Here is a 13,825-nt window from a genome sequence, read left to right on the forward strand (position 1 = left end):
TGGAATCAGCTGGCTGAACCGAGGTGCCGGTAGCCACAGCCACTCGGTCTTGGAGGGGTTGAGTTTGAGTCTGTTGTCCCCCATCCAGACCCCGACGGCTTCCAAACACCGGGACATCACTTCGACAGCCTCGTTGGGGTGGCTTGGGGTTGAGATGTACAACTGAGTATCATCAGCGTACAGATGGTACTCAACCCCAAAACCACGGATGATCTCACCCAGCGGCTTCACATATGCGTTGAACAAAAGGGGCGAGAGGACCGACCCCTGCGGCACCCCACAAGAGAGTGGCCTCGGGGTTGACCTCTGCCCCCCAGTCAACACATATTGCATCCGGCCGGAGAGGTAGGAGCCGAACCACTGTAAAACGGTGCCTCCGACTCCCATCCCCTCCAGCCGGCACAGTAGGATACCATGGTCGATGGTATCAAAAGCCGCTGAGAGGTCTAATAGGACCAGGATAGAGGAGCAACCTCTATCTCTGGCCCTCCAGAGATCATCCACCAACGCGACCAAGGCTGTCTCGGTGCTGTGCCCGGGTCGGAAGCCGGACTGGCATGGGTCTAGATATACGGATTCGTCGAGGCGACGTGGAAATTGCTGCACCACCACATTCTCAACAACCTTTGCTAAAAAGGGGAGGTTGGAGACTGGACGGTAATTAGCTAGCTCCGTTGGGTCAAGTGAAGGCCTCTTGAGCAGGGGCCTCACCACCGTCTCTTTCAAGGCAGTCGGTAAGGAACCCTCGCTCAATGAGGCGTTCCCCAGGCCCAGAAGCCAGCCTCACGTCACCTCCCAGGATGCCAGTACCAACCAGGAGGGGCACGGGTCCATTGAACATGTGGTGGGTCGCAGCCGTCCACGCAACCCGTCTAAATCCTCGGGGGCAACAGAGTCAAACTCCTCCCAGAGTGGGCTCACAAGACTCACTGATGACGGCTCGTCCGGTCCACTGGGGGGGGGCATCCGCTCCGGATCTGAGCGACTTTGTCCTGCAGGTATTCCCCAAACTCCTCTGCTCTTCCCTGCAAGGGTGCCTCCCGCGTCTCCTGCGACAGGAGAGAGCGGGTCACCCTAAACAGGGCGGCAGGGCGGTTATCCGCAGACGCAATGAGAGCGGCACAATGTCTACGTTTGGCCGTTCTCAATGCCACAAGGTAGGTCCGTAAATAGGCTCTTACCTGTGTTCGGTCAGATTCGGAACGTGAGGACCTCCACCTGCTCTCTAGACGTCTCCTATGGCGCTTCATCACCCTAAGCTCCTCGGTGTACCAGGGAGCCCGGGTGGGTCGCTGCCGTAGGAGAGATCGCAGAGGCGCAACCCGGTCCAAGGCCCCCGCCATCGCCCTATTCCAGACGTCGACTAGGTCCTCCGACCAAGCGCGGGTCAGGGCTACAGGTAAAGGCCCAAGCTCCGTCTGGAACCTGTCCGGTTCCATCAAGTGCTTGGGGCGGTACCAGCTTGAACAAACTGGCTCCGCCTCCTCGCGGTGGAGGGTAGTGCCAGGGAAGTCCAGCCGGAGACATGAGTGATCTGACCATGACAGGGGCGTAATCTCTAAATCCCCTATTCCCAGATCACTCGTCCACTGCTCAGATACAAAGACAAGGTCCAGTGTGTGGCCGCCTTCGTGTATGGGGCCCTGAATTAGTTGGGTCAGGCCCATGGCTGTCATGGAAGCCATGAACTCCCGAGCCACCTTGGACGCTGCTCCCGTCGACGGCAGGTTGAAATCCCCCATAACCAGAAGTTTGGGTATCTCAACCGCCATCTCCGAGACCAGCTCGAGGAGCTCGGGCAGGGCCGCTGACGTATAGTGAGGAGCCAAGTATACAATCAGCAGACCCCACTGCCTGCCTGGGCCCCATTTCATACCCAGCGACTCACACCCGGGTATCTGAGGAACAGTGAACTCCCTCGGCTCTAGACAATCCCGTATAACTACCGCCACCCCACCACCCTTACCCAGGGCCCGAGGCTGATGGAATGCACGGAAACCCGATGGGCACATTTCCACGAGGGGTAAACCACCCTCGTGACCCAACCAGGTCTCCGTTATCCCTGCAAGGTCCAGCTCCCCCTCCGAGATCAACTCGTTAATGAGGGGGGCCTTGTTGGTCACGGACCTTGCATTGCAGAGCATCAGCCTCAGGCCCTGGCTCTGTAGTTCCTGACCACCTAGGCTGCGGGGGTTGGTACAAACGACCGGGCGTAGCCAGCAGCCACGGTCTCCCAACCGACCTTGCGATCTTTTCTTGTCCTCGTATCCCCCCCTCCCCGCGACCGTTGTAATAAAACAACTCAGCATATGCTAGAACACACAATGTTCCAAGGGAAGTTCATTTTAAATTTTTTAGAAAGACCACAAGAGATGAGATTCTCAGAGTTCAAAGGGGGGAACCTTTAAGATATAAGGACAAAGAAATAACCATTCTGAAACAGATACCAAAAAGAATAAGAGATAAGAGGAAGAAATTCTTCTTTCTAACTAAAAAATTATATGAACAAAATATCTGGTTTAGGTGGTTAATTCCAGAAGGCTTGTTGATTTTCTGGGAGGGGGGTAGAGTGAGAATTAATACAGTAGTGGAGGCAGAAGCCTTCATGGAAAAACACAAGAACCTCCTAGATGAAACAAGAGACACTGCACAAGACATGAAGGGGGGAGGAGCCAGCCAACAGACAGGGGAGAAGAGACAGCAATGAGACTTAGGTCACAGAAATGATTTAAAAACACAGTGCAATTGTTAATATAATGAAATGGTTAGAAGTGATATAAAGTAGGATTGAAGATGTTAAAGAATTTGAAGTAAACCTAAACTGCTAATATGTATGTAATAATGATATTTTGATATATATAAAATAAGAGAGAGATGTAAGACTCCGGGGAAGTACCACCTTCCGTATGATGTAGCTGTCAAAATTTTTCTCCAAATTTATGTACCCTATTCCCCAAAATATTTGAAAAAAACAATAAATTTTTTTATTTAAAAAAAACAGTTGGCTTTGTAATCTATGTAGCAGAGTAACATATACCATACCCAAATCACCACAGAATTCTAATAGGGATAGCATTGGGGCATACTCATTCCCAAGTATTGTATGTGCTTGTCATCTGCGTAGGAAAACCCCTTACTTCTAAAGAAAGAACATTGGAAAAAAGAGGATATATGCCTTTGGATCAGCTGAGAAACCAATTGCCAGCTCCTCCCCTTCTTGAATGGATTCCATCTACCAGGCCTTAGGGCAGAACAGACATTGTTAGGAAGAGATATCCATTCTTCTGCTCCTTGAACTCTCAGCAATTTTCTATACTGTTCACCACGGGGTCCTTCTGAGTTGGCTCTGTAGATTGGGGATTGGGAGCAGCATTTTATCCCTATTTGTCTGGGGCCAGTTCCAGACAATGTTGATTAGGGAAATCATTCCCTAGGCCCCTCCTTTGTGGGGTTCAGCAGGGTTCTTCCCTCTTTCTCTCTCTCTTGCTCAACATACATGAAACTGTGGGGTGAGGTCATCCACTGGTTTGGGTTCCATTTCCCTTGGCATCCTTCAGTTTCAAAAGACTATAGTATTGTGCTCTGGAAAGTGGTCCTAAAGCAGCATCTGGTGTGGCTCAAAAGGCGAATTCGAGAGTGGCAATCCCTTCCACACTGAGGGCAGATACGTTCTCTCCACTGCCCAGCCCCCAGATTTCACTGGTTCTGGGACTGTCTCTTCGCCTCAGCCTGTCGAACAAGTGTCTCTTCGAATAGGAGAAGGCCATGCTGTGTCTTTAGCCTCCAAGCTGAACGATCAGGGGTCAAGGTTTCCCAGCTGTTAATGTCCACTCCCAGGGCCTTTAGATCCCTCAGGTTTGGGTTCAGTATCATCAGTAAATTGATTATCCTAAATCATACAATTCAACCCCCCGGTTGGCAGAATGAAGCTGTCAAGTTTCTGACCCAGTGTCTGAAGTCATGTAGGTTTAGATGGGGAGGAACTATTTCCCAACTCAGTTCTACCAAGATCGAATAGCTGTGAGTATTTGGGCCACCCAGATCTAGGAATATTCCATTTTTTGACCTTGGAGGGGGTAACATTTCTCCTTTCAACATTGGTGTGCAATCTAGGGATCTTTCTGGATTCACAGTTCCTGCTTAAAGGGGAGGTGGTAGCTCTGTCAGGAAGCCCTTTGCATATGGTGCATCATTTGAGTGCTTTCCTATATTGCAGGGTGCTTCAATCATTCATGCCCTTGTAGCATGACTCTGTCTACCTGAGGTTGTCCTTGAAGACCACCCAGAACCTTCAATTGGTCCAGAATGCAATGGTGCAAGTACTGTAATGCAATGTTCCCTCTAATTTTTTTTCAGTGTGAGCAGAAAAGTATAGTGTTTGAGCGGCACATTTTTATGCCTGAGCACCTTATTTATTTATTTATTTATTATTCATATTTATAGACCGCCCCCTCTCCCGGAAGGGACTCGGGGCGGTGTACAGTCACTAAAATACGTTATAAAATACATACAAAACAGTTAAATAATTAAATACGTACCTGAATTTTTTTCACAAATGTCACCTAAAACAACGAAATCAGTATTATTTGAAACTCAAAGTTATGTTTCTTCAAGGTACCCACTTAATTAAAAGTGTTATATAATGTCAGTATCACTTAACAACGCTCCTGCTTAGCAACCAAAATGTTGGCTCAGGAACTCTGGCATTTGAAGCACACAACTCTTAAAGCTGTCAAGTTACAAGACCCTTGCACCCCTAACCCTTTAGGAAAAAAAACTCCCAGGGGTCTTCAAACCTGACAGCTTTAAGACTTGTGGACTTCAACTCCCAGAATTCCTCCTCCAGTCATGTTGGCTCAGGAACTCTGGCATTGAAGTGCAAGTCTTAAAGCTGTCAAGTTGCAAGACCCTTTGCACCCCTAACCCTTTAGGAAACCCCCCCAGGGGTCTTCAAACTTGACAGCTTGAAGACTTGTGGACTTCAACTCCCAGAATTCCTCCTCCAGTCATGTTGGCTCAGGAACTCTGGCATTGAAGCATGCAAGTCTTAAAGCTGTCAAGTTGCAAGACCCTTGCACCCCTAACCCTTTAGAAAAAAAAACCCCAGGGTCTTCAAACCTGACAGCTTGAAGACTTGTGGACTTCAACTCCCAGAATTCCTCCTCCAGTCATGTTGCGGCGACGTCATCTGCGTGGATCCATCTTCGGCTTTTTTCACAGGGGGCAGGGCTGCTGCTGAAGATGCCGACGACGAGCCCCTGCCGCCACCAGAATAACAGCTGCCTCCTCCTCCTCCTCCACATTTGGAGTGAAGCCGCCAAAGCTCCCACTGGCGCCCCCCTCCACTCGGAGCACCGCGTTACCCCTGCTGCCTTCTCCGCCGCCGCCATGCTTTTGAGAAGCCATGAGGCCTTTTTCCCCTGCTCCCGCCCCCTCCGCCGCCTTCCTACTGGCTCCCGCGGCCTCATGGCTCCTCAAAAGCACAGCAGAGGAGGAGAGGGCAGGGGTAACGCGGGGCCCAGTTCAGCTGCTCCGAATGGAGGGGGAGGCGCCGCTGCCATGGGCAGGGGTGCCGGCGTGAGCTTTGGCGGCTTCACCTCTGCCGCAGCGTCGGGTGCTGTTAGAGGAGGAGGAGGCGGCAGCAGATATTCCGGTAGCGGCAGGGGCTTTACTTTAGCTGCAGCGCCGGGCGCAAGCAGCTAGGATTGGCCGCTCAAAAGGCAACCGACAAAAGCCACTTTCCCAGAGGGGGGGGCTGTTGGAAGAGGGAAGTTGTTGCCGTTCCCCGCTTGCCGCTTTCGGAGTCGTTTTGAGGCTGAAAGGGAGCAACTAACACGTGTCCTTGCCACAAAGTGTCATTGAAATGCAATATCTTCTGTGTCTTCTCCCCCCCCCCCCAAAATACCGAGGGCGATTTAAACAGATTAAGGCCGAAAGAGATAAAGCGAAAGTACAGTTTGTTAGCGAGTCACTCCCCCCCCCATGTCTTCCTCCTTAAAACCTGTAGCGGCAGGGGCTTTACTTTAGCTGCAGCGTCGGGCTCAAGCAGCTAGGATTGGCAGCCCACAGAGGACCTCCTCCCCGGGCTTGCTTTCCTGGCGTCAGTCGCCCCGCGCTCACCAAAACAAGTCCGGGGAGGTCCTTTGCGGGCGGCCAGTTCTAGCTGTCTGCAAAGGACCTCCCCAGCCTCCGGCGCCTGTGACAGCAGAAAGCACTGCGCGGCAGTTGGAAACTGCTGCGCGGTGTTTTCTTGCCACCTGCGCGGGCGCGCAGCCGCGCACCTTAGAGGGAACAGTGCTGTAATGGCTTGTCTTGTTATGCTCATGTAAGTATCTTTGTTTGCTCCCAGGTGTGATTCAAGTTCGTGGCTACTACCTATAAAGTTCTACATAGCATAAATAGGGAACTATGGTTAGTTGAGGGACTGTCTTTTCTCATAACATCTGTCCAGTTAATTCAAACTTGCGGGGTTGGTGCACTCCAGTGGTAGGTTACAACCGGTACGCCCCGGTACAGGTGTACCGGTGCCTGCCGGGAGCACGAGGCACCATTCCTATATGGTGCTCCATCCGCCTGCCCATGCTCCTTACCGGTATTTGAGGCTTTCGGGGCTTCCACGCATGCACATGGAGTGTACACCACCTGCTCGACACTCCGGTCACGGGCAATAATTACGCATGCATGCGCTGCACACACTCATGTGGTGGATGTCCGGCCCCATTGCACCGTACCGGTTGCAATGGGATCCGGAACTCACCACTGGTGCACTCCATGTTCCTTCAATTAAACAAGGTAACCTATTGAGACCCCAGAAGTGCACCTTTTCTTCAGCAGCGCCCACCCTCTGGAAGTCCCCCTCCCTCAGGTCCAGATGTCCAAATTCTGCTGTTGTTTAGAAGGGATGTGAATACCTAGCTCTTCATCCAGCCTCTGGCAAGGGTAGGTGAGACATTTAGCTTCATACCATCTTGTCTGGCATGTTTATCATCTTTTCTTTTTCATGTTTTATTGATTTTATTGTAATCTCTGATTGTTGAGAGATGCCCGGAGACTTTGAGAGTTGGACAGCATACAAGTTTAATAAATCATCATCATTATTATTACATTTTCAGCAGTTGCATTTACAGAAACGAAGAACACTACAGGATTTCTACAGATCTGTTGATATTCAAGCCAAATACATACTCTTCCGCTATGTATGCTACAATGGCCTCGCATGGCCAAATGGTCCCTTTAAACAATCAAACTAAGTCATGTTGGATTAGTCCTGTCTAGAAAGAAAATCAAAAATCCAATCCTTCCTCCCAAACGGTTTGAAAGGAACCCCAAAAACAGAAATAAAGCTATTACGTTAATGTCACAGCCCACACATATTTAGGACTTCCGGCTGACTATATCTGACATGCGGTATTAAACTGTTTCTTAGAGTGAATTTCTATGAGACACTCAAGTATTATTCCATTCAGCACATACAATCCTTCTATCAGCAGTGAATGGTCCCTTTCATTAAACTGCCTATGGGTGAAAGCCAACTGGTGTAGGCAAAACACTCTGCAACACAAAATGTGTAACCCTACCATTGGTCACAATTAAGCAATTGTCTTAAGGAGCAATCTGGGATAGCAATTTTTCAGCCATCCCTCTTTTGGAAGATATATGTGCCATTTGGATTCTCTCCTAAATTTGGTAGAGGATTCTGTTCTATGGCTGGAGTCAATTGTCAATTGGGTCACTTTTTATATATGGAATTTGATGTAAAAAAGATGTGGAGACTCTGGAAAGAGTGCAGAGAAGAGCAACAAAGATGATTAGGGGACTGGAGACTAAAACATATGAAGAACAGTTACAGGAACTGGGTATGTCTAGTTTAATAGAAAGAAGGACTAGGGGAGACATGATAGCAGTGTTCCAATATCTCAGGGGTTGCCACAAAGAAGAGGGAGTCAAACTATTTTCCGAGGCACCTGAGGGTAGAACAAGACGCAATGGGTGGAAACTAATCAAGGAGAGAAGCAACTTAGAAGTGAGGAGGAATTTCCTGACAGTTAGAACAATTAATCAGTGGAACAGCTTGCCTCCAGAAGTTGTGAATGCCCCAACACTGGAAGTCTTTAAGAAGATGTTGGATAGCCTTCTGTCTGAAACGGTATAGGGTTTCCTGCCTAGGCAGGGGGTTGGACTAGAAGACCTCCAAGGTCCCTTCCAACTCTACTATTGTATTGTATTGTAATTAACCTGAATATTCCTCTATATCTCTCAACATCAAAGTGGTAAAAGAGAAGTTAAGAAGCAGACTACTCCAGAGTTTATAATTAGGTTTTTGTTTTTGTTTTACTTTCAGGAGACCTCCCCCCCTCTCTCTCTCCCTCCCCCCTTTCTCTCATGCGCGCGCACACACACAACAATACATGGAAGTACTATATTTAGATGTCACACCCACAAGAAAGAAAGTGAACAAACGACCATTTGTAAAAGGATGCTAAAGTAGAATTTCTATTTACGGTACATGGACAGTACTAGGAGTTAAATCAAGTATATCTTATACTATATTCAAGTTTGTGATCTACTTAAGACTTCTCAAAAATATTAAATGATTATATTAAATATTAAATGAACATTTCGTTAAAACCATCAAAAGAATTCTAATAGCCTCAATACCGTGGGAGCATCGGAAATAACACAGTATTACCCGGATATATTACATCTGGGAGTTTGATTTTTATTATTGTTGTTGTTGCTGTTGTTACTGTCACATACCCTCGTGAATTTCTATTTGGGGAGCCAGAGCTGAGCCAAGCAGGGAATCCAGCCAGAGCCAAAAGGTGGTAAAAATATCTTTCTGAACCCTCCCTTTTTTCTTTTTGATCTCCTTCTTTTTCTTCCTCCCAAATAGCAGGCTGCAGGGAAGAGAGTGATATCTCTTATTATCAGCAGCATGAACCACTCTTAGGGTTTTGAAATTCCTGTAAATCAAAAAACAGTGTGTGGGTCTTATGTCTTAAATGTTTCTTTGCTTCCCACACAGAATTTGCTGCACGGACACTACCAAGATAAGTTGTTTTTGAGTCAGCTTCAAGTTATAGAGCTTTTTCTGTGTTACCATCAAGCTGTAGCCGGTAGTGACTTGGGAACATGAAGCAAGAGCAGTATGCTCTTCTATGTGGAGCAGGGCAAGAAAGATTTGACATCTACCAGCGGTGATGATAGCAAATTGGGACAACATCTCAAATTTATAATTGGGAAGCCCTTAATGAAAGGCCCACCTATCTCTTCTCTTATTGTGATCTCTACTGTTATATTTTTTGGTATTAAATAAAAACTAATTAAAGGGAAGTTGTACAGAAGTGTTGTATTCCTATTTTAACTATGCCTCTAATTACAACACAAAGAATCCTATATACATATATGCAGTCTATGGGCATCACACACGCATTTTCCTTTAAGATGAGATATCAAGGGAAACATCTTTAGAGCTCCTTGCAAGTCAAATAAATAGTTTCCAAAGGAGGGGGGAAATCACATATTCCTCTACAAATCATCAAGTTTCAGATGAGCAATTTCTGCCTGTCAATCAACTTAAGGAAAATTTGACTATATTTAACCCCGCCTGTGATTGCCCAGGGAAAAAGCTTGAATGCAAAAAACATACAGCCTCATGACCTGAGGACTCATTTGAGGTTATCCAGAAGCTGACTCAGAGCACATTCCACGTTGGAATTCCAAGGAAAGATTTGTCTCGGAGTTATGCTGAGATGACTGGCTGGGGAGCAGCTGTCTTCCTAAAGGCATATTATCTGTGGAAGACCTTAAGCAATAAACTGCAGGGTGTGAATAACTTCTCCAAGTCAATGAGAACAACATGTCACCGGAGAAACAACACTAGACGAGAAAACAATAACGTGGCTTTTATCCCTATATCTATTTGAATGATTTAAACAGCTTTTTCCCCCAGCCTAGTGTCCTTCAAACATTTTATGACTAAAACGTCTAGAATTCCTGAACTGCATAATTATAAGCTATTTTAAATATTCTTGCTTGGGACTATGTCACATTTGTCCCTCTGGCCAAGCAGGACATTTTCAGAGCTTGCCCTGCTCATCAAATTCAGAGATGGGAGGGTTCCAGATGTCATCGTTTTCCAAACTTTCTCATATTTTTCTGGTCCTTCCTCCATTTCTCCTTTTTTTTTAAATCCCAGAAATTTCACTAAGGAAGAAAAACAGAATAGCCACACAGTGTCTTCGAAATTGCTTGCAATGGCAGCTTTCTGTCCTCAGCTAAGCCTCTATCACTTTTGTGCATCCCAATTTCCTGGACATTATTATTGGAAATGTAAACTTGCACCATAAAGAGAAGAAGCAAAAGAAGAAGTAGTCCAGAATATTAATCACGAGGGAGATTCTTGGAGCTGCTGGGTGATACAATCAGAACTTCTCCCCTTGTTTCCTCCCTACTACATACACAGCTGAGAACAGGATGTCCATTAACATTTTTTCCAGCTGATCTCTTGTCCAACAAGCCATTCTGGAAAAAGAAAGAAATTATAGGCACTCTCCTCTGGAAGCCCATGGCTTGTCTATAATTATGCAAGTGCTTGCAGACAAAATGTCATCTTATTTTCTACAACGGAAATAGAAATAGCAATGAGCAAATTCATTCCCAGAGCTTTTTTTATAGTTCAGCAGCAAGCCCTGCAATTCTACTGAAAATCCTGATCTTCTGCCAACACCTACAGTTACAGAGCTTCCAATCATTGTAGCTGCACCACTGAGAGATTCAAAACATCCCCTCGGGATTTTCCATTCTCAGCATCTTCCCCTAATGACTACTGTATCCCATTCCCATGCAGCACTTCTAATCCTACAGGTGCACAGTCCGCCATCCTTTCTTAAATAAAAATGAAATGCATTACGATTTTAGATTACATTTGATCAAGCCCTTCCACTAATACATTGAGATCTGATCTGATCTAAACTGACAGCCTTTCCTTAAAAGTATCAGATGTCAATATTGCTCCATTTTAAAGTAGCATGTTTGATGTTATATACAGTTGGCAGGAATTTTATAGCCATGCAATTCAAATTTCTCATCAAGAAACAAAAACCTTTCTAATTTTACAGTATTGATTCTGTGATGTTTACTGTTTCTCTTCCTAGTTCTGCTAGTCACAGACTGACAAGTTCTGCCAGAAACCAACCACTGGAAATCTTATTAGATCCTTCATTAAGACAGATATTTTTCAAGATAAGCAATGTGATTTCAACCTCAAAGCCAAGAAACAAATGAAAACATTACAGAAACCAAATTCTCTATCCCATAAATTTTGTGTTTTGCTACACTTCTTCAGAATCATGCAAACAGAAACCACTATGTATTATCAGTATAATTTGATAGTCAGATAGCAATACATCTATGAACTCAAATTAGCTAACAAGAATCCACTTGCAATAGAGAGATCATTTCCCTAAACTATCTAGAATATCTAAGCAAGGATACCAATTCTTTTTTTTTCGGAATTTCTTGTTATAACCTTTTTGTAACCAATGCAATCAATCACTGTGGATAGTCCTATCTGTAACTCATGACAAACCCTCTTTAAAACCATCTACAATAAGTTATAAGTTTTCTAAGTTACAAATTGTGTACATAAAGGATTGTACTTTTCACTACTTGGAATACATTTTTAGTTTTAATGAAAACAGAAAAGGCATTATATCATTTTTTTTCTCAACATCTGCTTGATGCTAGGCTGCAGTCTTTTGGGAGGAAAAAAAAAGGAACAACAAAAAGCTGTTAATAATCTCCTTCCCTAGGTAACTGGATAAACTATATCAATTAGGCCTGGCTGGAAAAAAAAACTGAAGTATGTATCATTTCAACCTTTACATTTTCTTAATTGGCCAGGCTGGTACCATAAAGTTACAATACCAACACCACCTATGAATTGGTTCCTGTGTTTATCTAGTGTCATTCAGATGTACTGAACTATTATTCTTACAACTCCTATAAATAACATCCAGCTTTAGTCATACTAAATGGAACCTATAGATTTTGTATAATTCAGCAAAGAAATCACTATAGTGAGGAAAAATTGTGACATGCAATTAAACTGGATTCTGTCACTGACATTTGACATCACTGTTTTACTTCCCTGCTCCATTCCTATGTATATTTCACATTTCAGGGAATACTTTCGCTGCATCTGATGAAGTAGACTTTAGTCCATAAAAGGTTATAATACAACAAATTTGTGGCCTATTTCACTCTCTTACATCTGATAAGTCCTATAGTTCTAGATGATCAGACCTCATTAAACATCACAATATGAAATCCACTTGTTTTTCCAGTACAGCTGTTTTCATATCCCATACCATTAATTTACTTCTGAATGTATAAACTGTTGGACAGATTTGACAGGAGCAGCTGGCATGCTTAAAGTACTACTGATGTGAAATAAGGCAACAAAGATTGAATGTAAAATCAGATAGTAACTAAAATTAAGTAGGACTGATGTGAGAGGCAACATCACTGTGATAACTTTCATTTAAAACAGTTGTAGTTTTATCCGTAGGATAAGTTGTCTTTTTTTTCCTGGATACTGCTATCGACTGCCTGCTTTAAATGGCAAAGTAAATGGCTGCAAAGTTTGCATATCTTGATCTATCTTGATAATCTATGGTTCTGACTGGTCAAAACTTTGATAAATTGAGTCTTTGAGCTATTTTCTATCTGAAGATAAATTGGTGAGGTAGGAAGACAAATGTCCCAGCCCTTTTCCCACAGGGTTAGAGAGGAAGTTAACTCTAAAACATTCTGGAAGTCTACAAGGCTCGCCATCACAAAAGTCCTTCAAAAGCAACCGACCGGGCTTTTAATTAACCACAGGGATAATGAAAGTATGTGCAACAAGAGGAACGGATTAAACGTGGAAGACACGCAAGAGCCGCCTTAGCCCCAGGCATCAAGCGATTTAGCTGGTTTGCTGTTCTCTCCCCTGTGGCTGGGGCAGAGGGCATCTCTCGCAGCATCCTCATCAACTCCACGCCGGCGCGCGTATTGCCCTCAAATAGCCCCTTGGCCGGACCCGATCCAACCTTCAGCCCCCCAGGAGGAAAAGGGACGCTGTTTTCTCCCTTAGGGACGACTCCGACCTACGTTCTCCCGCCCACCCCACCCCCGAACAGGGCTATGAATGCATTACCGTCTGACACCCGGGAGCTCCAGATTGCCCCTGCCATCCAGCGCGCCTCTGCTCTGGACTCTCCCGCCCCTCCAGCCCCAGCTCCGCCTCCCAAACTTAGCCACGTCGGACACATCCCCCCTCGAATCCAGCCTCCCCACTCCGGCGGAGGCTTTAGCAGATGCACCACTTCCGACGTAGTTCCCGAAGGGGGGAACCCTAGGCGAGGCGCACTTTAGTATCTGAGCCGATGCTACAAGAGTAGAAAAAGCGATCGACGCTGGGAACGGGCGCTTTGCAAAACTTGCTGCCGTTCGTAGAGTTTGCTTTGTGAATCTGATCAGGGTTGTGATCCCGGTTTCCGCAGTGCGGGGCTCAGGAGACTTCAGCTTTTGGATTACACCCTCGTCCCCTCTCCCGCCGTGCTTATCTCGAGCCGGACAAGGATTTGGGGTTTTGCGCAACTCAGACGGGTGACGGGTTGGCGGCTGCGGTTAACGGCGGGGTTGCGCTCGCCTCCTTCTGCGGGACATCTTGGACAAAGAAGGCAGGGTTCCCTGGTTGGTGTGTTTGTTGCCCAGTGGGTCTTATCCTCACTTAGGAAGTTAAGGAAAATATTTCGCTATTTAAAGCAAAGGGGAAGCC

General features: G+C 45.9%; 1 protein-coding gene across 1 annotated transcript in view; it reads right to left on the reverse strand.

Annotated features, from left to right (window-relative positions):
- The window catches only part of SLC39A13 (solute carrier family 39 member 13), a 39,282-nt gene extending 26,004 nt beyond the window's left edge, over positions 1-13,278 (reverse strand). Inside the window, exon 1 of the mRNA XM_081939096.1 lies at positions 13,202-13,278. The gene's annotated coding sequence lies outside the window, so the exon portion shown is untranslated. The remainder of the gene's footprint in view (positions 1-13,201) is intronic.
- Positions 13,279-13,825: the final 547 nt, after the last annotated feature.

The sequence above is a fragment of the Natrix helvetica genome (genome assembly GCF_964273705.1).
Source record: "Natrix helvetica genome assembly, chromosome: 1".
Lineage (NCBI taxonomy): Eukaryota > Metazoa > Chordata > Lepidosauria > Squamata > Natricidae > Natrix > Natrix helvetica.